Source organism: Falco punctatus (genome assembly GCF_963210335.1).
Source record: "Falco punctatus genome assembly, chromosome: 10".
Lineage (NCBI taxonomy): Eukaryota > Metazoa > Chordata > Aves > Falconiformes > Falconidae > Falco > Falco punctatus.
The window spans coordinates 3704848-3732432 of NC_137590.1; positions in this window are offsets into that span (position 1 = coordinate 3704848).

The following is a 27585-nucleotide window of genomic DNA, read 5'->3' on the forward strand; positions in this document are numbered from 1 at the left end:
TGGAAAACGACTCAGAAATACCTTAAGCAGACTTTTTTTCTGTTTTCCCCTATTCTATGAGTTCTTAATTTGACTGAAGAAAGTCTGGCAACCCTCAGCGGGGGTTAGCCTGTAAAAGTTATGAACTGGTAAAAAGAACAAACTTATTTGGACTTGATCTTCAGGAAGGAAAGGGATTCCCTGTAAAAATGTACATCTGGAGAGGGATCTTTTTCATGTAGTACCTGTTTGCCTATGCGCATCTGGGTGGAGCGGCTGTACCTGCAGGGGCCAGCTAACCCAGGGGAAGGAAATAGATAAATGCAGCAGCCAGGTTAGCGATAATGGGATGTGCATGGTGCAAACTTTGGGTGCTCAGCCTCACATGGAGACTCCAGAAACATCCTGAAACCAAGTGCTGGGTGAAGCAGCAGCCAGGAGGCAGCTCCATACGATCCCCAGTGCAGGTCGATGTCAGATAAGCTTGTCTCAGCCTAGCTGAAAGCTTGCAGATAATGTGATTAAACAATAAGCATTTTGTCACAGTAATGAATCCTGGCATCCATCTTTCTGATATGATTAAATCAGTCTGGAGAGAAATTCTTCATTTCTGACACCGGTCACTGCACAATTATGCAAGGGATTTTGTTTTTTGTTTTCTTATGTTTTGTTTTTTATTTAAATACTTAGTTAAGCAAGGTGCTACAAGCAGTAACGAGGTCACTCTAAATTAATTTCTACCTTGGAAGATGGCAGATAGCATCTAGCATTTTTGTTTGCTCAGCTGTGGCTGTTGACAAGTCTCTGCCTGGCAAAATGGTGGCTGGTTTCTTTCTCCAGAGAGGGCAGTCACCCTGCACGCACGCACACAAAGAAATACGCTGTTCCCATTTGCTCGATGTTCTTCCACTCCACTCATTAATAATATCATGCAAAGCCCGGTGTGACTAGCTGAACAGAATTATGCCATAAGGTATGCAGAAAGCTCTTAAAGGGACATATAATTATTGTCATTGATTAAAAGTCCCTTTCGAGGGAGTTCTGATGTTTGCAGGTTAAAGGCAGCTTTGCAAATACACTATCAGCCATTTACAATTAACTTTGTTATTGATGGCACTCCATAAATGTTTAAAAACACTGAAGGAGAAGTAATAAATGGTTGATTTGTTTTCTTGACTGCAGCTGCTGCAGGCTTGCGCTGTTTGTATATAATTCTTTATTCCACTTAACACCAATGGATAGATCTTCTCTTACCTCCCCCCACCCTTTAAACTAGGCTAATAAGATATTTTCAGTATTTACTACAGGATAAAGAAAACTGCCTGCAGTTCAGCCCTGATTTAAAAAAAAAAAAAAAATCCGGCAGGCCAGCACCCAGCTTCACCTGTTTGCTTCTCAGGGGTTTAAGGGATTACTCAGGTTCCACCTGTGGAGATGTAGGCATGAATCCCACCTTCTGGCACGTCACTTTAACAAACAGTGCTTTAGACCAGAAGTTTTTACCATCTCCTGAAACTTGTTCCCAGGTTTTTCCTTGGCCGCTGTGCTTAGCTGGAAGCTCTGGGGTGATAAACAGAAACTCTTTGCTTTGCCATCCATGGGATGCCTGGCTTGTATTTCTGTTAACTAGTCCACACATACATACTCACCCCTCCTCTAGATACCTTATAAATCCAAAATCATCTGGTGTTTTCTGACAATCTAACCAAGGGCTTCCTTTCATTCATCATTAGGATCTGCAAACAGAATTTGCACTCAGATGCAAGTCTCAGGAGTTTAAATGTTGATGCACGAATCTTTGTCTTAAACTAGTACCTTCTTTCTCTCTGGTAGTAATTCACAGGGCACAGTGTCCAAGTTTGGTTACGTGTTTGAAATGAGAAAAAAAAAAAAAAAAGTAACTGTGTGATCAACAAGAAATTATAACTTTGGTTCTGCGGAATCAGCAGGCAACACTGCTGCATAGCTTAAAAATAGCTGTCCTTGCTCCACGTCCTTTTTCACCTGCAGCAACAGTTTTTAGACTCTTCTAATCACTCATTTGGCTTTCCTGTAGACTGGCAGGGGCATCAGCCACTGTAAAAAATAGTGTATTGCGTGGACTGCATCTCTCTGAAGGACAAAATCGTTCTTTTCCCTTAAAAAAAAAAAATCTATGAAAAAGGGAAATGTTTGCCAAAATTCCCCTCAGAGCTGCTGCGCGGCTGAGTGTGCGCGTGTTGGTTTCTGGTGGACTTTCCCCTTCCTCCAGCCCTCGGGGCTCTGAAGGCACCATGCACTGAAGGATCCCCAGCTGACAGTTGGGAAGGAGAGATCACCAATAGCCACAAGCAATCTGCTTACAGCTTTTGTGCACACCCACTGGTGGTGCTGAGCTCCTTTTCACTCTTCATTCAGTCTCAAGAAAACCACGGAACCACGGCCCCTTGTGCCCTCAGTGCTGGATGCGCAGCCGGGGGGGGCTTGCCCTGAGATTCCTGTCACATCTCCTGGCCCTGTGGAGGTCTGTGAAGTCACTGAAATGCCACAATCTGTGAATGAAGAAACCCCAAATCAGTCTGGTTTATCTAAACAGTCCAGGCTGCGAACTGTGGAGGTTTCATCCCCTGCTGCCCGCAGGAGAGATGCCCAGATGGCAGCCGGGAGGGGTCCTGAGAAAGTGGGGACATTCACTTCGCTCACTTTGGTGGTGCCAGTCTCAACATTTGGGGTTAAATGCCGCCAGTTTTTAGCCATTGTAGCTGGGAAAGAAAATTGCTGATGGACTCACAGAATGGGAGGTTCTATCCTGGAAGATGGTGGTCTGGGATGGACCTGGGGGTCATCGTGGGCAACAGCAACAAAGTGAGCTCCAGCTCTGCAGCAGGAGGGCAGCCCTGGGCGTGCATGAAGAGAATCAAGTGGAATTAGGGGAGGAACATAACCTCTGTCCTCAGGAATGTAGTGATGGCTGCTGGAGGGCTACATCTGCTTCTGAGTTGCCTCTTCAGGAGCGGCAAGAAGCTCTTGTGCAGACCTCAAAGGAAGGCTATGAAAATGATTCAGGGGATGGGAACCGAGTTACACGACCTGAAGCACAGAGAACTCTATTCATTAGCTTATTAAAAGATGGAGAGGAGATTTTATCGTTCATTTTAAGAACACGTATGTGGAGAGGAGCCTTGAGAGTCAAGGGCCTTCTGACCTTGCAAAATAGAGCCTAACAAGAGGGCTGGAAAATGAGTGTGGAGAAATTCAGCTTTGAAATCAGACAGCATTTCTTAGCAGCCTGACTGGGCAGAGCTGGCTGTGGACTTGCAAGGGGATTGTGTATAATGAGATTCAGTATCTTAAAAGCAAAGAATTTCCATCCAGTTTCAGTGAGAACCTCTCCCCCTTGTCTGTCGGTGCTGGCAGGAGCGCGGATTGCTGGCAGGTTCGTACTGCCACCGAAGCGGCTGAACTGCAGTCCCGCGGCACTGTCCCCTTCCCACCACCTGCTGGGCTCAGCTCCCGCATCCCTCCTGCCCCAGCACCAGCACAGGCACAGAGGGACCAGAACATTTCAACTCTGCCTTAAAAAGAAAAAAAAAAATTAATTGAGGTGCAACCCTGGGCATTTTAAACAAATTCAAACTTCGCCTTATGTGGTAGCTGCAGCCAGGCAAAAGAAACAGGAAACTATGCTCCTCTTTGGAGGCTTTTTTTTTTTTTTTTTTCCCCAGCTACTTAAGCGTAGACATGAATGGAGACACCAGGCATCAGTTTAACCTGTTCCCCAGAATGGGTTTGGTAAATAGCATTAGCAGGTAGAAAATGATAGATGTGCCTACTTACCCACAAAAACCTCACTGCAAAGCAGAAACATCATGTACTGCTGTACTGACCTTGCATTGAAGAAAACCCAGGAAGAGACGCAAGGCAGGTCTTTATTTAGTTTCTGTTTTTGTTCTTTTCCCTTTTCCCTTTTCCCTGCCATTTCACTTGCCCAACAGCTTAGATCTAAACAAAGTATCAATACATCCCATTGCATTACACCAGGGACACATTTGACCCATTTATTTTTAAGTGCTCAAGCTCTCTTTTTGGTATCTGCTCCAATGTGTGCTGTAAAAAAAAAAAAAATAAAGCTTCATTAAAGCAAAAGGTATTTGAAAAGGTGCCTATGTGTAAAAGAATGTATTGGGAGCTAATGGGGGCTTTCAGGGGACTTGACTGTACCAGTGATAATTGAAACAAACAGACCTCGGTGGCCTCAGCATATTCAGTGGAGCTACATTCCTCTTCCTTTTATATTATATATGCAGTAGTTTAGCACTCTCCAGCTCCCCACTGGCATTAAGAGACACTTACAGCTGTTCTCCTCTCCCTAATAACAGCACTCTGTAGAGTTAATGGTGGGCTCCGAGGGCCTGATGAAGTGCTGTGGGGCTCCGACTACACCAGCCAAAGGACTTGCCATATGCCTGGGGAATTTCACTTCTCTTTAGACTCAATTCAGCCAAAACTCCCAAGGTGAAATTCCATTTAGGTCGGTACATTTCTGCACTAACAATTATAGTGATGTGGCGAGCGCTTGCTTTTATTTCTGTTGGGCTGGTGTCTGTTGTATATAACCAGATACGTGCTGCCTTCACCCCTGCCGGGGTGACCCTAATTGCAGAAGGAGAAAGGAAATTGAAATTTAAATGGGAAAAACTTTGGTTAGTAAATAAATAAATAAATAAAGACACAGGGAAAGCCAAAGACTTTTTGTGCTGATTTTCTCTGCTGCTGTGCTCACGGAACCAGGAGAAGAGGAGTAAAGTAGCAGACCTTTGCCTGATACACTCATATCAGTCTAAGATAAGTTATGGAGGATGTGGGATTTATTCTAACTTTATAGAAAAGCAGAAAAATTATATAGGATATCTTAGATATATAGAATATAGCAGTATTATATAGAAAATAGAATTTGTGTTGGTCATGGTCATTGCTAGGCATAAGCAACCAGATGAATGAGGAAATCTCTGTGGAAGGCGGACGGACAGTGACTTCCATAATAACTTTATGCCTGTCTCTACAGAGCCTTGCACGGGTGGTGACAGCCCAGCGTGCTGCACAAGCCGGCTGCTGACTCTGCACACCATGCCTCTGGGCTGGCCCTGAAGGGCTGTGTCTGGTCATGCTGCCTACGGGGGGACAGGTCCCCCTTTCCTCCCAGAGTGCATCAACACCCATTTATCCCAGCAGCCGGAGAGCTGCAGGAGCTGTGGAACTTGTTGCTGCCCACCATGGAGTTGCACCGGTCGAGCCCCAGCACAGGTAGCGCCCAGGCTGTCACTGAGATATTCTGCAGTGCCCCAGCGATCCCTTATAGACGGGTACGTTTCTAAGCTTTCCTACACAACCATAGAGCTACAAACTTCATACATTTGTTTGCTTGGCTGCCTCTTTTGTCACTTTACTCATTGCTGTGTGTTTTTCAGAAAAATGAAGCTCAAGTCTGGATACAATTACACAAATCCCAGTTATCCATAGTTACCTGTGTTCTTAATGAAGCCCTGTATATTGTAAGATTTTTTAACCTCTAACTACTTAGCTGTGCAACAAATTCAGTTTAGAAGGTTTTTATTCTTTAAAACACCTGTATGCACCTGTTTATAGATTTTTCTCTTGTGCACTCTTTGCAGATTGCATTGGAGAAAATGCTGCTTCATTTGGGGCCAGAGGAAATCTTCTCCCCTGTGCTCCACTGGCTTGTGTTGGAGGGCGATCTGGCTTGCACCAGACCTCTTCCTCCTCTTCCCCCATTCGGTGTCCCTGGGGAGCCCAGGGCATGGGGCTGCAGCTGAGGCCATGCCAGGAGGAGGCAGGGAGGCAGGTGGAGACAGAGCCCTGCTAAGGCTGGTCCCCATCCCTGGTGGGTGCTGCGCAGAGCAGAGAGGGCGGCGTCATGTTTCGATGGGTGCTGGCAGCACTCGCTCTCACCAGCAGCTCGGTGAGGTAGTGCTCGGAGCCGAGCGGCAGAATCGGGAGGCAGTTGGCTTTGCAGATGTAAAGACATACGCCACTTTGAGGGGCTTTATCAGAGGGATTTGGGAGCCTCAGGGACTGGATATTGTCTGGGAATGCTGGGTTTGTCGGTGCCTACCTGGGCCCAACGTGCCTGCTACAAACCTGAACCCGCTTGTACAGGCTTTGGAACCTGATGCTGTATGCGGCTACTGTGAGCAAGGAAACTTGTCTCTGACCTTCTGAATCGGTAACTTCTATCAGTCATGTCTCTTACTAATTGCTGCTGCAGTTCACAGCCCTGGGTGGAAGGAAGAGCCTTCCAAAACTGCCCTTGCAAAATATAAATTATTTTAAATTACAGTCAACATGCATTTAACGTGAAACACAGTGAATTAAGTTTCCAGCTGGCGTTTTAAATTGCATCTATAAAATGCACAAGCATATCTTGGCTGTGCAAAAGCTGGGTGTGCTTGTTGGGCGGGGGGATGCTGAAGCAGCGGTCTGCAGGCTCTGGAGCTCGCACGCATGCACTCCTGTTGTATGTGCTTCAGTGAGGATTGTCCTTTCATAGAACAGACAGGCTTGCAGGTTTTGCAGATGCAAATAGGGAAGTCCGCTAAAATTGAGATCTGATCTTCAGGTATTTTGTTTCTTTTTTTATTATTATTATAAATTTTTTTTGCATTTGTTTGATGCATATCAATATCAAATGTTTTTCTGCTGAGACGCTGCACCTAAGTAATGAACTTTCCTGCAGGCTGAAGATAAGGCTAGCTTCACGCCACAGATACCTTCTTTTGGAAATAATGACTTTCCTCTGTAGCAAGGTTCATCAGGAAAGGTGCAGGTACTAACCTAAAGCAGCTGCTAAAGCCCTGGCTTATAGTTCATTCATATTAAGCAAAGCTCTTAAGGATGTTTCTTTACTGAAAGCCTAAGATCTGTGTCAGTCTTTGCTGAATAGGGATTGATTTAGAATTGTTTTTAAATACCTTGTGGAACAGAGGCACATATAAAGAAACATGCAGCTGGAGCTTCTCTTCATTTACACTGATATGAATCAGGCATAAATTCATGGAAACCAGTGCTACATGAGGGAGAAGAATCAGGTCCCAGGCATATTAAAAAAATATCTGTGAATATTTCAATTGTCTTGCAAAACTAACGCATATTTTTAGGAAACCACAACTATCAGCTGTAGTTCTGCTTTAAAAATCAACCCCCTAGCTGCCACCAACATGGCCCGTTAGCTGTTCCATTAGCCCATATCTCCTTTCCAAAAAGATGCATTTGAATGTTCATGCAATCAAGCTAACATGTTGGCTGAGCATCCTTCAGAGCTTTCTAATATACAATAATATGGCTATCACTTTGTGCCTAATGTTTCATAAAAATGCTATATATAATACTACCTTCTTGGCTTCCTATCTTCTTTTATGAAAGGTTGCGGCAGTTTGATTTCCAAATGGTTACTCTACCAATCATAGAAAAGAAAGAAAAAAAAAAAAAAGACCTGGGATGCTATTGTAAAATGCTCTATAATTGCGATGGTGGGGAGGGAAGTGGATATCTTATTCCCTATAGTACTCAAAAGCAGGAACATAATTAATGTATTACCAGCTATAGTAATCATCACATCTCATTTCTGCAATTATTTATTGTATTTGTGTTTAGATTCAGCGTTTCTTATGTCTCCCAACAAGAGAGATGCTGGTATTTTGGAAAGTCACAATAGACACGCTGAGCCCTTGACTTTGGTGACATTCCTCCCAAGTACTGATTTATGTAACAGAAATGTATGGATATGTAGTAACTGACACAAACTGCTTCCCGAGTAACACACAGACGTGGTGTTTGTTCCTCCTATTACCTGGCTGCCCAGTAATGTTGTCCTGTGTATTAAAAGAGAATCTCTCATGAGCAATTACCTCTCCGTACTGTGCTTCCTGCAGTTCTCAGGGAGAAGCTGAACTCTGGTTTCTGAAAAATAAGCTTGTGGGAGATTAATTTCCCCCCATCCCCCAATCATTTCTGATCCCTGCCTCCCTTTTTATGGGCTTGCAAAGGCTACAGCATCATTTATACTGAAACTTTTTTTAGTCAAATATTTTAGGTACCTGACTTTGCTCATCTCTAATAAGTGGGCAGACATCAGAAAACCTGCTCACCATTTCTGTGGGTTCATTGACATTTTGAAAATGTGCTTCTTTTTATCATCTCCAAAATGTCTTTTCCTACAAACATCCTACTTAGAACGATTTATTAGCCTTTCTGGAGATTTCTGCCTTTTAACACCTGCTGGCGAATTTTCCAGGAGCTTGCAAGGATGTAAAAAATTTGCACGGCGATGCATAAACATAGATGTGTGTATATATGTGGGTATATGTATACATATATGTGTATGTATGAGTGTATATAGCCACACTTAGCTAACAGCAAGATGGACCGACCTGGACTTATGAAGAAAAGGAATATGAAAAGCAGACAAGGCAAGAAAAGGACAAGCAAAACCCCTTTCTTAAGGTCTGTGAAGATGACCGATTTGACAATAGATTATTTTTTTTTATTATTTAGTAGAGGGAACGGCCTTATTTTCACATCTCTGTCAACATTTGGGTCTGACTTCTCAGACCCTGCTGTGGCTAAAGCACTCGTAGCTTTTGTGCTGAATTTCTTGTCCCAGGCTGTTACCCAGCTGAACCAAGGCAACACGGTGAGTCCCAGCAGCAGTGTGTGGCCTCCCAACAGGGACTGCAATGCTCCTAGACATACAGGAGCTTGGACTCTTCATCAGTGGAGTTTTGGTCTGATGTACTTGCTCTTTCACCCAACCAAGAGCAAATGCAGTTGACCCTTTGAGCTAAGGATACTAGTGCTGAAAATTCAGATGCTTATCCATCAGTGTTGGATAAAAAAAAAAAATAACTCCCATATGTCTGTCCAGATTTCTTCCCTGTTTCCCAGATGGAAATGCAGATGCTGTGCTACGTTTGCAGTCAGCCCACTAAATCCAAAGAAGACATATTTCACATCTGTAGAAACCAGAATAGTGCTGCAAGCATTGGTGTGTGTTGTCTGGACTGGCTGCGAGCAGCAGCTCTGCCTGGACTACTGGCTAGCTGAAAAGTGTCTACAAGAGCAGAAAGGAAGTCAACAACTTGTGAAAAATGTGATTTGTGAGCAAAGGGCAACATGTGGCACATGAGGCCAAGAGAGGGCATTTTGGTGAGTTTCTAGGACAATATTTACCTTTGTCATCAAAGAAAAGGGCAGATTTAACAATTCTCTGTGCTAACTCATGCTGTTGGGGTGACATGAAGAGGCAGCGCGTGATGGTGCAGCTTTTCCCTTTCCACATCTCCCCTGAACTACAGCAGTAATCCTCTGCATTGGCACTTGTTTCTGTGAACACTACTTGCTTGCTTTAACCTTAATGGGATTTACAAAGACTCGAAGCTGTCTGGCAGTCTTCTTCTTGAATCCTTCTGGAGATAATCAGGCTGATGTGCTAATCACGTTTGTGCTGTATTTAAAAATAGTGGGCTAGAGCCTGAAAAGTGCTGAGCAGCACTATTCACCTGCAGCTTGTTTACAAGCAAAGCAGAAAGAAAAGAGGTGGTGGACAGCATAGCAAATGGGGACATCCAGATGCTTTGCATTTGAATTAGAAAATAAGCCAAACCCCAATTATTCTCTGGGTTGAGATTTCTTTGCTGTGGTGGAGGGTGAGCAGGGGAAAATAGTTGTCTCAGCTTGATCACATCTGAGGATAAACACCTCAGGCTGATCCTTCCTCAGCCCTGTGAGCAGTTTCTGATCTGTGGGATTTATGCTACACATGATTAGGTGTGAAACGGAGAGGAAGTTTATTGCAGAACGCTTGGCATGGGCTTGGGGAGTAAATTGATAAAGACGACATGTACATTGTCAAGTTGGGTGTTCTTAATTTATAGAAACCCTGAGAGCCATTACTCAGTTCCACCCGCGCAGTTCTCCCTGTCAAATCCTACTGTATTTATAGGAATAAATAAAAAGGAAGAACTGGTTGAAGATGAAGAAGCCACTAACACAGACATGCACACACTTATACAAAATGCTCAGGTTTCAAGGTCTGACTGTCTTCTTTAAAGGTCTTCTTTAAAGAGAGCTTTTACATCAAAAACTAGCCAAGGTAGAGATGTGCAAATTGAATTTATTCTCCAGCTTTTTTCATTCGGTGGGTCCCTTGGGTGTAATAGAGACTGCTCTCTCCAGTCCCATAATTGGGTGCAAAAGTGGAAAGAAGAAGGTAATACACTTAAAATTTCTTAGAACCATTAGAGCATCTCACAACCTAACGTGATCACCCTTGGTCTCGGAGTGCCTGATCGCAAGTGGGTTAAATCTGTTATTCTGACTTCCAGGTGCATTTTAAACTGCTCGGAGAATAAACAGGCTGCAGACCCCTTTCTGCTGCCCTGGCTCGGAGTGGGCACGAAGAGGGAAAAGGCTCTCACCCTGGGCACGCTGCAGTGTCCCGCAGCTGCCTCCACCTGCGGTCTGGGTGCCCTCAGCCCCGGCGGGGGCAGGCTCTGCGGGTGCTGTCAGGGGAGCTGGAGACGAGGGCGCTGCGCAGGGAAGGGAAGACGTCAGGACAAATCTGCAACATCTCCACCGCCCTGAGCCTCACTGCAGCAGTGGCTCAAGTCAGAGGAACTTCAAACACGTTAGTTGCCCTTGGTGAGAAGGCACTGTCCATGTTAGTTTGGGATGTTGCCGTTAATGAGTATGATTATTCTCCGGCTCACATGTCTCTTCCCATTAATCATGGCCGTACTGCTGCCTGACACCCTGAACATGTTCTCTTTCTGCTTTGCATCATGCAGCCTGCTGCATAAATGGCAATGCAAATGTTTCCCTGATAATTTTGTCATACCAAATCTGATCAAATTTATTCGGTGCCATACACACACATGCTCAAAGACATTTGCCCTGAGGCATTAAACCCAACCTCTGCTCTCTTAGTTGAGGAAACCCAGCAGGAAGTTGTCCAGAGTGTGTGTGCATTAAGTGACCTGTTTTAATCAGTTTTATGGGCTGGCTGAGCTTTGTGGTACAAAGGAAGACACGGTGACAGCGCTCTTGCAAAAAAACCACTGTCTAGTCATGCACAGGGGATGGATTTGGGGACCAGACTTAGCTGTGGCCTTGCACAAATCACTTTGTGGCTCTGCACATCAATTTGATAGACCTTCCCTATAATTTTATTTACCGGAGGCTTAATTAATCTCTTTGTCATGTACTTTCAGGTGGGGTGTGCTCATACAGTAAGAAGGGTCACTCCTTAGTGAAACGGCATCAGCAGCCATTTCTCAGACTGGAGCTCCCCAATTCCAGCCCTAACGCGTGGATTCTCTGAGCAAATGTGGCAGGTCTTGGGTGGCATCTACTCACAGACAGAGCTCCAGTGTGCTTGTTGATGTGACTGCCTTTCTCTAATTTCTTCCCTTTCAACACAGAGATCCCTCAAAGGCTTTTTTTGAAGCACAGAGCTGTTCCAGACCTTGTGAGATGAAAGCCAGTCTGAGCTAGGTTCTGAGAAGGAGCTCTCAGAGCTTGAGCTCAACTGCCAGCTTCTCCTCCTGACATCAAAGCCCATCTATTCTCATTTGCTATGGCCTCCATATCTCAAAGGGTGACTAATTCCACTTTCTCTAGCCTCTTGAGACATGTAGTTTGCTTCTAGTCTTTTTGATGGTTTGATTTCATATGTAATGTTAGAAAAATAGGTGAAAGCCCATTGTGCCTGGAGACCGCTGGCAATGTCCAGCTTCATTCAACCATTGGCCCCCACCTAGAAAACCATGAAGTTAAATCAAGAAGAAATCAAACACCATGCAGGTAAGCAGAAAAAAACAGTTTGGCTTCCTACGATATGGGGAACAAAATCCAACTCTTTTTGATGTGCAGAAACAAAAGAAGGAAAAAAAGCATTCCCTGCTCAGAAGAGATTTTTTCTTCTTATTTTTGACAGCAGATTTAAGTTTGAAAATTCTCTGCAGTGTGAGCCCAAGCTCTAGGGCTCTGAAAGCCCAGCAGCTGGAGGTGACATGAACAAGGGTTTAGCTGAGACCTCACCCTATGCTGCTGTATTCAATCTAGCGTGGCAGCAGCAATGCTGGAGATAAGCATTGCCCTCCACACCACAGCACAAGCAAAACAGAGCTTTAACAGCTGCTCAGTGTATTGCATCTTTATTTCCAACGCATTTTACGTAAAAAATTAAACATTAGCAGCTGTTTGCGGGTGAATATGTAGCGATTCTTCATTTGGCATAATAGCCCTGAAGGACTAGTAAAACTTTTATCTGTTCCACTTGGTGACATTACCAGGCTGCCACAGATCGGAACAAGGGCAAGGAAGGGAATGTTATAATCAGAGGCTTATTGATTGCCTTAAAAAATTAAACAAAAGTTTTTATGCAGTGGAAATACGTCCTTCTTGTTAGCCATTAGATGAGTCAGACTGGCAGAGTTCGGGACTGCTGGTCCTGTGGCAGCCTTGGTGCCGTGCCAAGGCGGGAGGCAGCAGAGGCATGGGGGGAAGGTGGCTCTAGGAGTGAATCTCAGAATTTCACAGGCTGTGGGGAAGGGTGGACATAGCTGTGGTGGACGGACAAGGGTGGCAACACTCAGTGCCCTGGAGGAGTGGGAGGCTGTGGGGCCCGGGGGTGTGGGGAGCACCTTTCCCTTTATCTGCCCCCCTTGTCAGCCTTAGGTGGGGATGGCTCTGCAGCCTGACCTGTGCAGGCAGGACAGTTAAGCTGCATATTCCCACCTCAGCCCACCTTGACAGGAGCTATCTGCAGCAAAACATTTAAAGTAACTTCACAAGCCTTTGGGATCCCTAGGGAGACGAAGCTCATTTGTGGCTTTCAGAGCTATTTCTTGGCTGTTGGCTGACCCTGAGCAGATCACTCTCTTGATGGCATGCTGGTCACGTTTTAAGTTTCCCTTGTGTCCATGGGGCTGAGGAACAGGCAAGCCTTTCCAGCCTTTTTAGTCTCCTGCAGCTCCTGAGTCTGTTTAACCCCATATGAAACAAGTCTTGTGTTTCTCTCATTAGTGGGTGTGTTGATAAATGTTAATGTGCCTGCTTCTGTCTCTGTCTTGTTCCATCTCCATCACGCTTGGTCGTTGGAAATGATGTCCCTTCTTTCCTTTCCTTTCCTTCCTTGAGTTCAGAGAATGATGCCTGTCTCTCAGTACAGAAAACAGCCCCTGGCTCCTTGGTAAAGACCTCAAATACATAAATCCTTCACGTCGTTGTTAGTGATATGACCCCAAGGAGGTCTCATGGATACTTCACTCAGCTGCTCCCCAAATGATGTGCAGCTGTGTCCTTGGAGGGTGGCTTTCCATTCTGGAGGTTCAAAGTGGCAGTCTGAGGCAGTTTAGTTCAATACCTGAATTCCTTTTTCTCTCCAGAGTATTTTAAGCACCGACAAACTCATAATTCTGTCAGATCCTAATACATCTGTATAGTGACAGACACCCAGCCGATGTAAATCATTATATGACAGTGAAGTCAAAATTATGAGCTGGCCAAGTGTTGCATAAGTCTGTGTTAGGCCATTTATTTTTATTTCATTATTTTTGGGGACGAATCTTGCATAGTCTTTTCTAGAGCCCAGGACCCCCCCTGTTTCCCACTTTACCTGCTTTCCCTCCCAGGGCTGAGCGGCTCACTGCAGGCGGTGGAGGGCAGGATCCCGGGAGGATCCTCGCAGCCTCTGGCCCAGCAGAGCTGAGGGCAGGAGTCCAGGGCTCCATGGGCTGATGCGCATTCAAAGGCGGGGATGGAGGTGGTTTGAAAAATATACAGGTAAAAACAGTAATTCTGAAAAAAAAAAGCCCCAGCGCTGCTTTAGGAGATCAGGATGGGAAAGATAACATGGGCTCCCTCTGCTCTATGCGTTGTCCTTCTTGTTAATTGTAGTTCCTGTTGTGTGCCGTTTTATATACCAATAGTGTATAAATTTTTGCTGTTAATATCCTCATGGAGCTGTCAATGTGGAATGCACAGTTCTGCACTAACTGGGATCCTCTGAATTATGCAGAGTTCTCCGAGCTGCCTCAGCAGCCCTTTCAAGTGGGCTTTTCCTCCCTGATCAGACCAGCTGGCATGCGGCGGTGGCAGAGCTGAGATGGGCGCAGGCTGCGGGGGTCCAAGTTTTACCTGGCACTTCCACAGCTGAGCAAGGGAATGAGAAGGAAAAGCCCTGTCCAAACCCTTCTGGGCTCCTGTCTGGCAGTCAACATCCTGGGGAAGCATGGGGTCAGATCAGGTCAGCAATGGCACGGGGATTTAATGGAAAAATAAGGTTGTAGGAACATCAAAAGATTGCTGCATCAAAGTGTAGTAATTGCCAGAACAGAAAAGATTTGAAATATGTGATAACTACTTTATGAGATTACCAGTTATCAGAAGGAAGAAAAAAAAAAATCAGAATTAAAAAACTTATGTGCAGAAAATTAGGAAAAGGAACAGAAATGGCAATGTGGCATTTTGGATCCTGCTCACAAAAGTAGAGCATCAGCGAGACAAAGCCAGCACTGAAACTGTAATAGAGACATTAGCAGTCCTTGAGACTGGGAGGAGTTCAAGGATTTGTACATGTCTGATGGAAGGATTGTTCACTTTAATATCTATTTTTCTATGAGGAGATGATCCTGGCATCAAATCCGCTATCATCCTAGCCCATCCGAGTATTTCTGTTGCTATGAGCAGGTGGAGGCGGTTTCACGGCTGGAGGACGACCACGTTCCCTGTGCACAGTTGCAGCACAGGAGACGACACAGACTTCCCTAAGGAATAAATCCTCCGAAGGAAGATGCAGACACTTAGTGAAACCAGGCAAAACCTTCAATCCATTTATCAAAGAATATGCAGTTCTCATTTCAAGGCAGGTGAGGCATCGGTGGTAACTTCTGAGTGCAGAAACTTAATCTATATCCAGAACATTTTTTAATTAACACTGCAGCTACTAAAGGCAAAAAAATCAGCTGATGACTTAGGACTTTGGTGTCACTTCTTGGATGATACCAGGGCACAGGGCTTTCTTCTGCCAGTTTTTTTCTCCTCTTGATTGCTTCATCAAGCTGTTCTGTGCAAAGTGAAGGGGTGTAAGGGAAGTGAAACTGTTGTCTGGTTTTGCAGGGCACAAATATCTTTCCCACTCAAGTTAAGGGGGAAAACATTCATGGTGAAAATGACGGTTGTTACTTTGCTGTTGTTTCACTGCTCCACTGCAATATCAAGAGCGAAACTTTAATTTTTGTGACTGAGGGGATGGCAGTGAGCACATAATTGCTGAATTTACAAAAACAGGGGGAAAATTAAAGGGGGGATGGGAAATATTAAATGATCTCATCCTCCCGAGCTTTAATGGAAATGAATCGAGGCTGCTAGACAGCTCAGGAAGGCAATTACAGGGAAATAATCTGTGGTGTTTAGTGAAGCGGTGATGTGGGGCATGCTGAACATGATGGATCTGGCTGCTATTTCCAGTTAATAATAATGCACTTTAAGAAAAGGAGGTGCTGTGCATGTTTGTGCTTTTGTGTCTGTTTGCGCAGTAGAGAAGCCAGCCAATTTTCACTTCCAACCCCCCACCCCCCCTCCCTGCACTGGGAATTGCCTTGAACCCGGTGGCTGGAGTGGCTTATAGAGCTGCAAGGTCCCCCTCAAGGCAAAGCCTCTGTAAAGCAGTATTTGCTTTTCTGAAGATCTTGGCCTTCTTTCTAACAGTCCAGCTGCTGGAAAATTGTGGCTTAGGGAGCTGTTATGCTCTTTGAAAGTCTGTATGTACCCTGGTTGATAGCCATCCTTGGCTGAAGTCCCTGATATAGGTCAGAGCTAGTTGTTAACAATACCGTGTGTGTGTGCCTGGAAATAAATGCACTTATTAATAGAATCAAGCAGGGAAAGGCTTTTTGTCTTCTTAAACCTTAGGTCCTCCTTTCTGCTGCAGGGCTCTAGAGGCAGCTGAACAAGGTGTAAGAAAAGAGACTCTTAAAACTGTCCTGAGTGATTTACTGAGGTTTGAAAAGTTGGGTTAGATTTCCCTGCGCTTGGTCTCCCTTGAAAGCAGAAGCTTCTTCAAAGAAGGGATGCTTAAAGGCGGACCATGGGGATGTACAGGTCCCAGAGCAAAGGACCAGCCTCCCTCTTGTGGTTCACCCCCACCTGAACCACAACAGGGAGGCTGGTCCTGTGTGACACCATGCTTTTCCTCTGCCCAGCAGCACAAGCAACTCCGAACCCAGCTTTAAATGACCACAGGGTGCAAGCGAGCCTTGAGGAAAATGGTAATTGGATGCAACAAGTGCCCGTGCAGTTCCTGTTGGAACAAACAAGCTCTCTCTTTCTGCTTTTCTACTTTCTTCCACTGTAGGTTCTAACTCCAGTCTGATTTTTTTTTTTTTTTAACACAGTATGCCTTGTCGAGCTACCCAGTGCAATCACTAGGCATCACTAATTTATTCTGCATTTAGTTTGTGGGCTCTGTCAAACTGATTCAGACTCAAAAATCCTCAGTCTGATTTCCAGGCCAAATATATTCGAAGAAGCCCAGAGAAATGTAATAAAGACAAACACATTTAAATATTTATCTGGAATGAACAGAATTAAATTCCAAACTCTTGAGATTTGCTTGTTGCTAATGATTTGCTAATAAGTCAGGCTGATGCAGGCTGACAAGGAAATACTTCTCCCAGTGTGAGTGGCTTGTGCTGCTATCTCATACTGATTACTTTACAGGAGAGTCCTTTTCACGTGTAGACACCTGGAAGTCGGCTGAGAAGGGAAAGAAAGAATCAACATATGATGCCATGAGAGCACTTCCAGAAGATGCACTGCATTCTGCAAACATAATTCATGTTTATATTGTCCGGAGATTTATTTATGAGTAATATTTTGTAAACTCTCCATCTCATTCCAGGTCTGGGACTTCCTTCATTATATTATATCCATTTCCAGTAATGGAAAATAAAGATGCATTCTTTCCTGTTTTTCTATAAAGGTAGATGTGAAGTTAGTTTAGTGCTGGTGAAACGGTGCAGCCCATCATGCCTATAGATTCAGGGCCTCTAGTTACTCAGGCGTTACACTGAAAGCTTTTGCTGTCTGCTCTGTCAGCAGGTCCCGATTCCAATCTAGTGGCAGGTCAGCAGGGAGAAGGGCTGAACTGCTGGTTCGTCCAGGACAATAGCGATGGTACAATGATGCAATGTCCATGCATGCTGGAAGCAGGCATCGTCCACTACTTGGATCTTCACTGCTCCATAAATAGCTCTAATATAATTGACAGAGAAATATATTGATTATTCAAAGCTGGCCTCCTCTAGACTATGATTCCCTCAAGCATGGTCAAAGGTATTTATAAAGGGAGAAAAAACGGCATAAGAATGAGGAGTGGATGGCCGTTTACAAGGAATGAATCTGAAAAACCAAAGTGAAAACCAGAGGGGTGAGATTTGTGTACAAAACAGGCTTCAACTCCATGCATACCTTTGGTGGGTAGGAATAAAGGAGAGGTGTGGACTTCGGGACTGTGATTGCTTTTTTTTTTTGACATTTTAGAATGCAACTTTGCAACCTCTTCGCTTTAATATAGCAACCTTTAAAAATTAATCTTCATCATAAATATCTTTTAAAGTAAGATAACCAGGCAGTAAAACGAAAACAAATTTCTAAAGGAATACTAGATATTGGCTGGCAAAAAAAATATATATATAATTAAAAAGAATATTAATTTTTATTTCATCAAATGCAACTCAATGTAAAGTGCACACAGATTTTACATAACTCTCTTTTTTAATCCTGCCTTTAGAGCAAACTGGAAGGTCCATTGTCCACCCAGCTGTAACGAGAAATTGAGTTTGAAGATGACATTTAGTTGATTCTTTAGCACTTCTATTTTTCTTCCAGTTTGCAAGTGTTAAGGTTAAAAGAATTCATCTTTCATCTGGATACGTTTCTACGGAGATTTATTTCATACTCAAAAGATGGGGAAAAGGCAGTTATGCTCACGAAGTGGTGTTCTGAGCCACTGATGGAGAAGGATGTGCCGAGAAGGCAGCACGGGGAGAACAGACCCCATCTGTGTGTGCTGGGTGTGGGCAGGAAAGTGCCTGCACAGCAATGAAACATCTGAAAGGGAGCTGGAAGCAGGTGAGGAAGGAAAAAGGAAGGGAAAAGCTGGCAGCACACTGTCTTCAGAACAGCCCTCTGTTCAGACCAGTCAGAAAACCAGACACCCCCAGAAGTACGACTCCCCCCACAGCCACAGTGCACTGTAAGCCATGGGGAAGGAAACTGCTGGAAGGTCGTTCCCAGCCGAATGAAAACAGCTGGGACAAAACCTGCCAAGGGATGCTCAGGCAACGAGGTGGGGAGGCACTGCAAAAAAACGATGGTGGCATCAACTTGAATTCCCATCTCAATTCCTTTAGATTTGCCCTTTGATTTCCAGTCAGCCCCTTGATCTGCAGACTCTGCCATCCACACCTGCCTTCCCGCAGCATGGGAGCAGCGAGGCGCCTGTCCCGGAGCCAGCCACACATTTCACATTGTTTGTAGTCTGCATTTCTGAGTCATTACTCAGTGGTACGAGAGTGCGTGCGTCTGTGGGGAGGGGGGGGGGGAATAATTGTGCCATTAATGATTGCTATTTTGATTACAGGATGCAATTGTCACTGCGGTTGGAAGCCAATCAAAGCGTTGTGAGTGGGAGCCCGCTGGTACTTTCCAATGGTCCTTGATTAAAAAGGAAGCTCTTGGCTATCTTCAAGCAGCAGGAGAGGAAACAGCACGGATGAAGGTGAGGCAAGTGCCAGACTCTCACTCCCGATGGATCACAGCTCATTTTCACTGTAGGTTAGTCACACAATCTGCTTTTTTCTCAACTCTGAGGCCTTCTTCCCCCTTTGCTCCCAACCAGACAATGTCTAGAGCAGCCTCTGCTTCTCGGTGACAAAACCCGAGTGCTCAGATCTTTGCTCTGGTGTGTTTTGCTGCAAATTAAATATGCGGTGTGCCTTCACAACCCATCATAGTGTATGTATGCTATTGCTTGCCTTTCAACACATCCTTTTTTAATGCAGTTGTGGATAACCAAGTGTCTAACTGGTCTCCAGCTCAAAACTAGTGACAACTTGCAGGTGCACTGGTTTAGTACAGCAATAGGGCATTTTAATTGAAGTGATGGCTGAAGGTGAAAATACATGGTGTTTCTCCCATATTTTCTGTGGATTTTCAGATAGTGGAATTTCTTCTATCCTGGAAATTTCCTGGCACCAGGTGTGTCAAATCTTTTCCTAAGAAGAAATTTTAAAAAAAGAAAAAAAAAAAAAAAAAAAGCAGGGATGGTGGGGTGTGTTTGTTCTGTTTTGGTTTGGTGTTTGTTGTTGGGTGTTTATTTCTAAAAACAAAATGAAACAAAGTTTGAAAACTTATCTAAACCTCAATAATTCATCTGACTTAAGGCACTTAACCACTAAGTCACCAGTGCATATTATGGGGACAGGAAGGGGTGGGGAGAGATTTGCACTGAAACTGTCACAAAGTTTTGAATTGTGTCTCTAGGTCCTAAAAATTTGATATAAGGCACCTAAAATATCACCCTTACCTTTAGGTGTCATGAATGCACATGATCCTGGATTCAGTAAAGCAGTACTTGTTGCTGAAGAGCACCTGAAATCAGACTGTGTTATGGTAATTGTGCCTCAGTATTTGTGTATGTTTGATAGCTTTGGTCTGTCTCAAGATAGAGGAGATTCATAAAAGAAAAAGAAAGTCACAGGTTCGTCCTTGGGTTTCACGCTGCATGAAACATCAGCTGGTTGGTGGTGGCAGGTCTCTGCAAACATTGTGATGTGAGCCTTGCAAACCGCGGTGAAGGCTTATGTGGATGCAGGGATGAAGCGTAAAACTTTACTTAGCACTCTCCCCTGTAAGTAGCTATATGAAGAAGTACTCCCTGTACTGTAGAAATTCCTAGAATTTTTAATGTACATTTGTAGATCAACACTAATTGCTTGTTTCTAATAACTCCTGGCAGAGAGGCTGGCTCTCACTCCAACCCACCATAAGAATGTCAAATCTCTGGTGGAAAACACATGGCCCCTGGTACCTGGAGGGCTCCTGGCTGCCTGGGCAGTTATCTCATCTTGTGCTTTGCCACAGCTAAATGAAAGTGGAGATTGGTTTGGAATTTAAAGGTGTTATGTTCCTGCATAAGCAATGTTAGCCATTAATACGGAATTGAATCTGCCGTGTGAAAGGGGCTGTATCACCACATAGCCTTGTGCCATGATGTTTGTTACATGATATTAAGCACTGGTAAAAAATACAGGGCAGAAACAAACTGTCGCTAAGGCAAACTGCAAACATCAGTAGCCTGTGGCTCTCAGAAAGGTTCTCATAGCAGCAAAGGGAACTAAAAACACTATTACACTCTTTTCCCCTTAGAAACCCTGCTAATGCATCCATCTTTTCAGCTTGTTAAAAATGGGATAAGGCTAAAAGGTAAACATTCAGATACAATTGTCATAGCACAAATAATAATAAAAAAAAAACCCAACAAATAAACAATTTACAAGCTCTCTTGATAACAGAAATAATTACCTGTCTCCAGTTCCAGGTCTCAGACTGTTTTCTATACCCTTTCATTACCCGACCAATGTGACAAGGCAACCCACACACTCCTAAATGACTCTGAAAAAGCAGCCTCTTATGGGCTGAAGCTGATAGCTAGCACACAAAAAGATGCTATCTTTGTTTGTTAATAATGTACCTGCAATAACTATCAGGGGAGTGGTTTCCAGCAGAGAGCAGAAATATATAGAAGCTTTGAAGAAAGGGTCTGAGTTTGCTCAGGGTAGCAGCACCAAGGGGGGGATGGGGAGGAGGGTATCGCAGGTCTGTGGGCAGGATGAATGCAAGAACTAACCCAGGCTCAGAGTGGCAAACAGCTCTTGTCTTTGCTATCTGGGCAGCTGATTTGGATCTGCAATTAATGGCTGAGAAAGAGAGCATAGCACTGCTTCCCTGACCATAATCTGCCATGGATAATATTTTCTTGGAAGCGAAGCCTGAGCACAAAACGCTGCAGGGCAGAGCCCCTGTGACTTCAGTGGTCTTTGAATAGGGGCAAAAGCAGGATGTTTTCTGAACACCCTTCACAGCCAAGCACCTTCCAAAAAACTTCCTCATCCTTTTACAGTATCAGGAAAGGAAGAGCTGGAACTGAGAGGGGGCAGACCGGAGGCTCATGGTCACAGTGCATCGTCTCTCTTTTTCATCTTGTTTCTTAGCCCCTGTCTCTCTCTATCTATAACCATCCCTGGCTTCCCACACTAGGTATGATTCTACCATAGTCTTGTCCTTTCATCTAAGAACTACCAGTTAGCTTGCTCTATTAAGATGAGGGAAATCTGTTTTTATAGACAGATAAGCAATCTTTTATTTAACTAAACCATTATTTATATGGCCTTATGTTGTATGTCATACAACTGCAAATAGATAATGCAATTCTGGTGTAAAGCAAGGTATCTTGAAGGTATAATTAATGCAATATGAAGTATAAATGGCTATAAAATGCAGCATTGTAGGCCTCCTGCCCCTATCCAGAAATACCTGTGGTCCAGCTCCCCACCAGGCAGATGCAGGTGGTGGGTGTGTTATGGAATTACTCATGTGAAAAGGGAAGAACTGTGCTTCTACTGTGCTGGATCAAAGACCCATGTAGCTCCCTGTCGTGTTCCTGACAGTAGCTGATAGCAGTTTAGCTAGGATGGCATCTACAAGAAAAAAGCTAATTTTAAAATGATGATTTTCCCAGCTTCTGAAGTTCAGTGCTTTCTGGGCTTGATAATGTTTGGTACATGTAATAACTATGTGCAACAACAAACAACTTACCTCAATGAATCTTTTTCCAATCTGTTCATGGTTTCAGTCATTGAAATATCCCGTGACAATGAGCTTCTCAAAGTAATTATTTATTTTGTGATAAAAATATATATTTTTATTTGTTTAAACCTGTTGCCAACCCTTTTCATTGGATACTTTCCTGTTTTCATATTGTAAGAAACTGAATGATCACTTTATATTAATCTTTTTCACACAACTGATAATTTCATAGGTTTATCTCATCTTTTATCCTTCTTCATCGACCATCACTGAATAATCAGCACCTATCTAATGCTGTCCAGACTCCTATAATCTATCCAGTCATAAATTCCCTCCCATTGAATTTCTTCTACCATTTTTATATGTCAGGGGGGCCTTTTGCAAGTCTTTGAAATAAACTTCAGATTTGGTTATTGCAAATAGTTTTCTATCCTCAGCAATTTGCCATATCAGTGTTCTTTCCCATTTTGAGGTTAAGCAGAACTGTTGAACAAAATAAGTTCTAGCAGACATTCTTTTACAACCTGGCTGGAAACCAGTAAAATCATCCTTACCTTCTGTTTCTTATTTTATAACCAATTGTTAATCCACAAAACGAGCAGCTCTTTTATCCCATGGTGGCCTCACCTCTTTAAGACCCCTAGTAAGGAAATGTAATGAAAGTCTTTTGGAAATCCAACTACGTTATGTTGACCAATCTTTTTTATTTACTAGCTCATAAACACCCGCAAAGAACTCCAGGAGATTTCTGATCACAATTTGACTAAACAAAACCAGTGTTGACTCATCCTATTTATTCACATACCTACTTACAGTTGTCTGTGTTATACTTCTACAAATTGCCCAGTACAGAAAATTATTTCCCTAATAAAAGAGAAAGAATGGAACAGATTAGTCACCATCCTTTAAATTTAAAGATGAGTAATGTTTTCAGGAAAGCACATCTTGATTTAACACACATTTTTTTCTGTCTGCCATTCCTGACTTTCAAGGAGTAGGAAGGAGAAGGAGCTGCCAGGACTCCCCGACAGAAATACAGACAGTAATACAGTTACTTACACCGGCGTTGTGGAGCTAAAAGTAGGGGAAAAGGGATCTGGAAGGGGGAAATGGTATCTTGCAGTCAACTGAAGAGGATCTTCATGGCATGGGCTGAAGTCCTGTGAAAGATTTTTCTGTATGTGCTCTGGTGGAGATGGTGGTACTAAAGTCAAGGTTCCTCTGATGTGAAAATGCTTGTTTAACTTTTAATTTTCCTTTAACATTTAACTTTTCTGCTTCAGTATATTTATTTCCTGGGTTTAGTTTGCCACCTGCAGACAAAGCGTAAATGAGAGTGCTGTAGAACTTAGCTATACGTGGTGGATATTTGTAGGTGACACATGTTTTGCAAGGAGAGCACTTATTGAACTTGAATTTCATTTTATACTTTTTTACCCAGAAATAAAACCTAACAGTAAATGCTGAGGGCCTTAAGTTCCTTAACTGTCATTGAGTAAATCTGTAATGCACTAATAGGACCAGAGGAAGCTCGTCTTGGTTGGAAAACTGAATTTGATAGTTCTCCATGGCTGTAGCTGTAAATATTCCTGGGTAGAGGGTGCCAGTGTTTACTCCTATTACGGGAGAGAAGGCACACAAGCACAACTCTGGCAGCCCGTACAGACTTTAACCCAAAGTAGTATCTACTACAACACTGGTGTGGCACGAGGAATACTAAATCATAAGCTCAGACTGGTCATCTGGAGCATATTCCTTTTAAGCTACAGCCTGTCCTGCTCCTGTTAAAGGCCATGACCGTGCTGTGCCCAGTCTTTTTGTTGTTGATGCAGAAAATCAGCTTTCTCAGCCTTCAGAGTCAATCTGGTACCCACACCGCTAGATGTTCTTCAAGAGCTGTGTTTTACAGACCTGGCTGATATACTGTCCTTAAAAACGCCGGCTGTGCAGTGTTGGCAGTGAATGCTGTTACAGCACCTCCTGCAACAGATTCTTCTAGATAAGAAGTTAATGTATGGGGTCTTCTGAGCTCCCAAGCACGACGCTGATAGCAGTGGCCAAAGTTCAACAGAAGAAAATGAGAAACCCTGGCTGCTACAGCGCTGCAGGGACTTGCAAATGCAAAAGCATAGTCAAGTGCCAGAGCTTTAACTTTCTGCTACCAGCAATTTTGCCATGTTTGTGGATGTTTTCCTGCCATGTGAAACCATCAGGATGCCAAAAGCCAATTTACAAGTCCAGAAGTGGAAAGAATCAAATTTGATTTTCTGTGACACCAGAGGATTCACACAGATGTAAACCATCGTTTTGATTCTTAGGTTCAAACATGATGAGAGCAAACAAGAGATCAAATTCAACTTGTTTCACACTAAAACGTTGCAAAACAGCAAATTCCATGTGCTTCAAGAATGTCTTGTAGCAAGGAGCTGCAAAGACAGTTTATGCATGAGCTGAGTGTTTATGAGCTGAGTGGGTCATCCAGACTGAAGGACCAAAAATTATCCTTTCTCCTTAGGAACAGGTACCTATGTTGGAAAGACAAACAAGGAAGCTAATATTAATATCAAATTCAACTAACCTGCAGCACCCAAATACTCCATACGTAGGAAGGGATTTATTTTTTTAACTCTGATATTAATGTTCCATAACAATTAAACACAATTAAATGGTTACACTTGGAGCCCAACTGTGAAATTATGGCATGACTAAAGGTACTGGGAGTTTGTCATTGAGCAGCTGCAGTATTTCTCCCTGTCATCTATGAACATGCTTTGCCTGCATAAGAACTGAATTTGGACACCATTGTGATGGGAGAGCTCATAAAAGAATAGAGGGGGAAAAAAAGCAAAAAGAAACATACTTGTTTATAGGTGGTGTCAGGAAAAGAAATAACCTCTGCAACAGTGTCTGGGTCTCCAGGGCTATGAAGGTGGCACTTTCCACCTGCACAAAATTTACTGGAAACATAAAATCCAACAAGGAGAAATGTATCATTTGTGCTGATAGTCTGCTATAGAGATTCTGCTGGAGAATATTACCTCTTATGACTCTCTTCCTCCTAATGCAGGATCGCCTCCCGTATTTCTGTCCAAAAAAAACAGTTAATTAATCAGGGTCCATCATCACACTGTTGGATTATCCTCTGGTCTTCTCACTTGGCCACAAGGAATTGGTTTCTTTTCCAGGGTGGTATGAATTGAGATTTACGCAGAAGTGAAAAGCAGATTTAAAGATAGATGTTACTGTAAGTGAACAATACCCAGTCTCTAACATCTTCTCGGACAAGGCAATTTATCTGAGCAGTGGGTGGAAGAATGCAGAGGCTGGGGCTTGGCCAGAACTGCAGATTCATTTCATCTCCTGTACAGAAGCACAGGATTTTTAGCTAGATTCCAAAAGGACCATTAAAATATCCCAAATGGTAATAGTTAAACACAAGGGATGAATGTGTTAAGAGTTTCGTGGCTCTTCTTCAGGCATATTTTCTATTAGGGATTTGTGAAGTTATTTTCCTGGGTGGCAGGGTTTTGTATTTCCCTACAAAGTTTCTAGTTTGATCATTTTCTGAGATAAGTCACTAGGTGAAACGGTCACCAATTCTTATCCCTGCTGGCAATTGTAATTTTACTCGGAAAGATTTTTGAATAATGGTATGAGAGAAAGCGGTGGTAACACTGACCCGCAGCTGCCCTGTCCCAACCCGGCTTTGCAGCGCTATTGAAAGGAGCCTGGGCACAAAGGAGCTGTGCTGCGCTGCCCTGTGCCTCCCGGCGAAGGGCTGAGCATGCTGCTCCACATGCTCTTCTCCCTCCGTTTGAAGACAAAGGGAAACCAAGGGCTGAAAGAGAAAAGTAGAAGGTTACCAGAAAAGGAATCTTACATTAATACAGAAAAGAGGGGGGAAAGCTCTGTTCTGGAGACTACATATGTTGCTGTATTGATCTCATCTTGCACTATACTTGCAGGCTGAGGCAGAGCCACGAGCAGTAGGAAAACTGTCTGCCGTGTGGTCCTGCTGCGGGCGCAGCGCTGCGTGCTTTCTGCTGGGGGTCACGATCGCTCACTAGCTGGCAGTTCACTATCTCCTTCCTAAATCTCGGCACAGAAAACCATCCTGACCATTTCAGAACACTTATGGGGTAAAGATTTACCCGACAAACCACGTCTATTAAACAATTTTGGCCTCTTTGCCTGCACTGTGCCATCCTCTTCCACTTGGCACTACTCCTGAAAGCCTTGTACCACCGTAGTTTTTAGAGATCCATCACTGTTGGAAGAGTGAACCTTTCCCAAAGGAAAATCAATCTTTATTCTTCCAAAACTTGAATTCCACGCTCATCTCCTCCACACCCATATTAATCTACTCAAAAAAAACCAACCAAACAAACAAAACAAAACCAAAAAACCACGGTTCCCTCTTCTATACAAGAGCAAAACATTCTGAGTGGAGGAGATACTGGTGTTGCAGTGATCTGGTTGGAAAAATACAACTGAGATGATGTTCAGCATCAAGCAGATTTAGCCTTTCTTCCAAGACGCTTGTTCAAATGCCAGGATTTGGTTCTTGGGGAGCAACTTGGCCCTGCAACTCTGCTATGATTTGAAAAAGTGCAGCAGGGAGCAAGGGCTTTTCCTGCACGAGGCTGTGCCATAGCAGTAACGCCAGGGCAGCTGCGCTGCCGGTGCTGCTGGGCTGTCACCACAGGGGACACACAGAATCCGGTGGAGGTGGCAGAAAGATGCACTCAGAGGTGCTTGAGGTGATTCTTCATGCTTAGCCAACAGCAAATGTATATTTTTTGCTATGTAGAGGCTGCTATTGTTGGAGCAAAGGATTGTTGAGGACCTAGCGTTGCCTTGAAGGGGAAAATATATATATATATATGAATTTATGAATTTAAGGGAAACCTTATTCCCTATATAGGCATTTCCACCATGTGTTGTAGAAAAAATAAGAATATGATTGGGAATATTTTTTAATTAAAAAAATGGATGTTTCTGATCATGGTTATCTCCCACCATCCACCCTGCTAGACAAAGACTGTCAGGGCAATAAATATTTTTTTTCTCCTTTCCCTCAGGACAACATTTTCTGTTTACTTCTCTCTCCAGTAATTGTAATTCATATCAGATAGGTCGTTATGGCCCATTCTTGATACGTTTGTCTGAAAATGCCAATGATTTTAATGCTAGCCCTTGAGAAAGATGGTTTTGTGATGAAAGCAAGATGCAGGCACTCGAGCTGAATTTGTTTCCCAGTGGTGGTGCAGGTTCCCCCTGGGAGTGTGGGGCACAGCCCAGTAACGGGCAGAGATTCCCAAGCCCGTGGCAGGAGCAGCCAGCGCATCTCCAGTGTGCGACAGAGCTGGGTCACACAGTGATCCCCTGCAGCGCTTCCCTCCCGAGCCTAGATACTTGGTGTGCCTCTAATCTCTTTGCATCTCCATGTAACCTCCATAAAATCAAAACAAGGATCCCTTCCTCCTCCTCTTCCAGGTTTGTCCTCTATTTGTGGACAGCAAGCCTGCGGTGAACACGTGTTCTTGTACTGGGACAGATCCGCGCATGTGCGTGCGATTGTGTGTGTTTAACAGATTAAGTTAAAAACAATCTTTATCGCTTCATTTAACTAAAGCATTTTTCCAGACAAGTTCCTCTGCTCAAATGTTCCTTCTAATT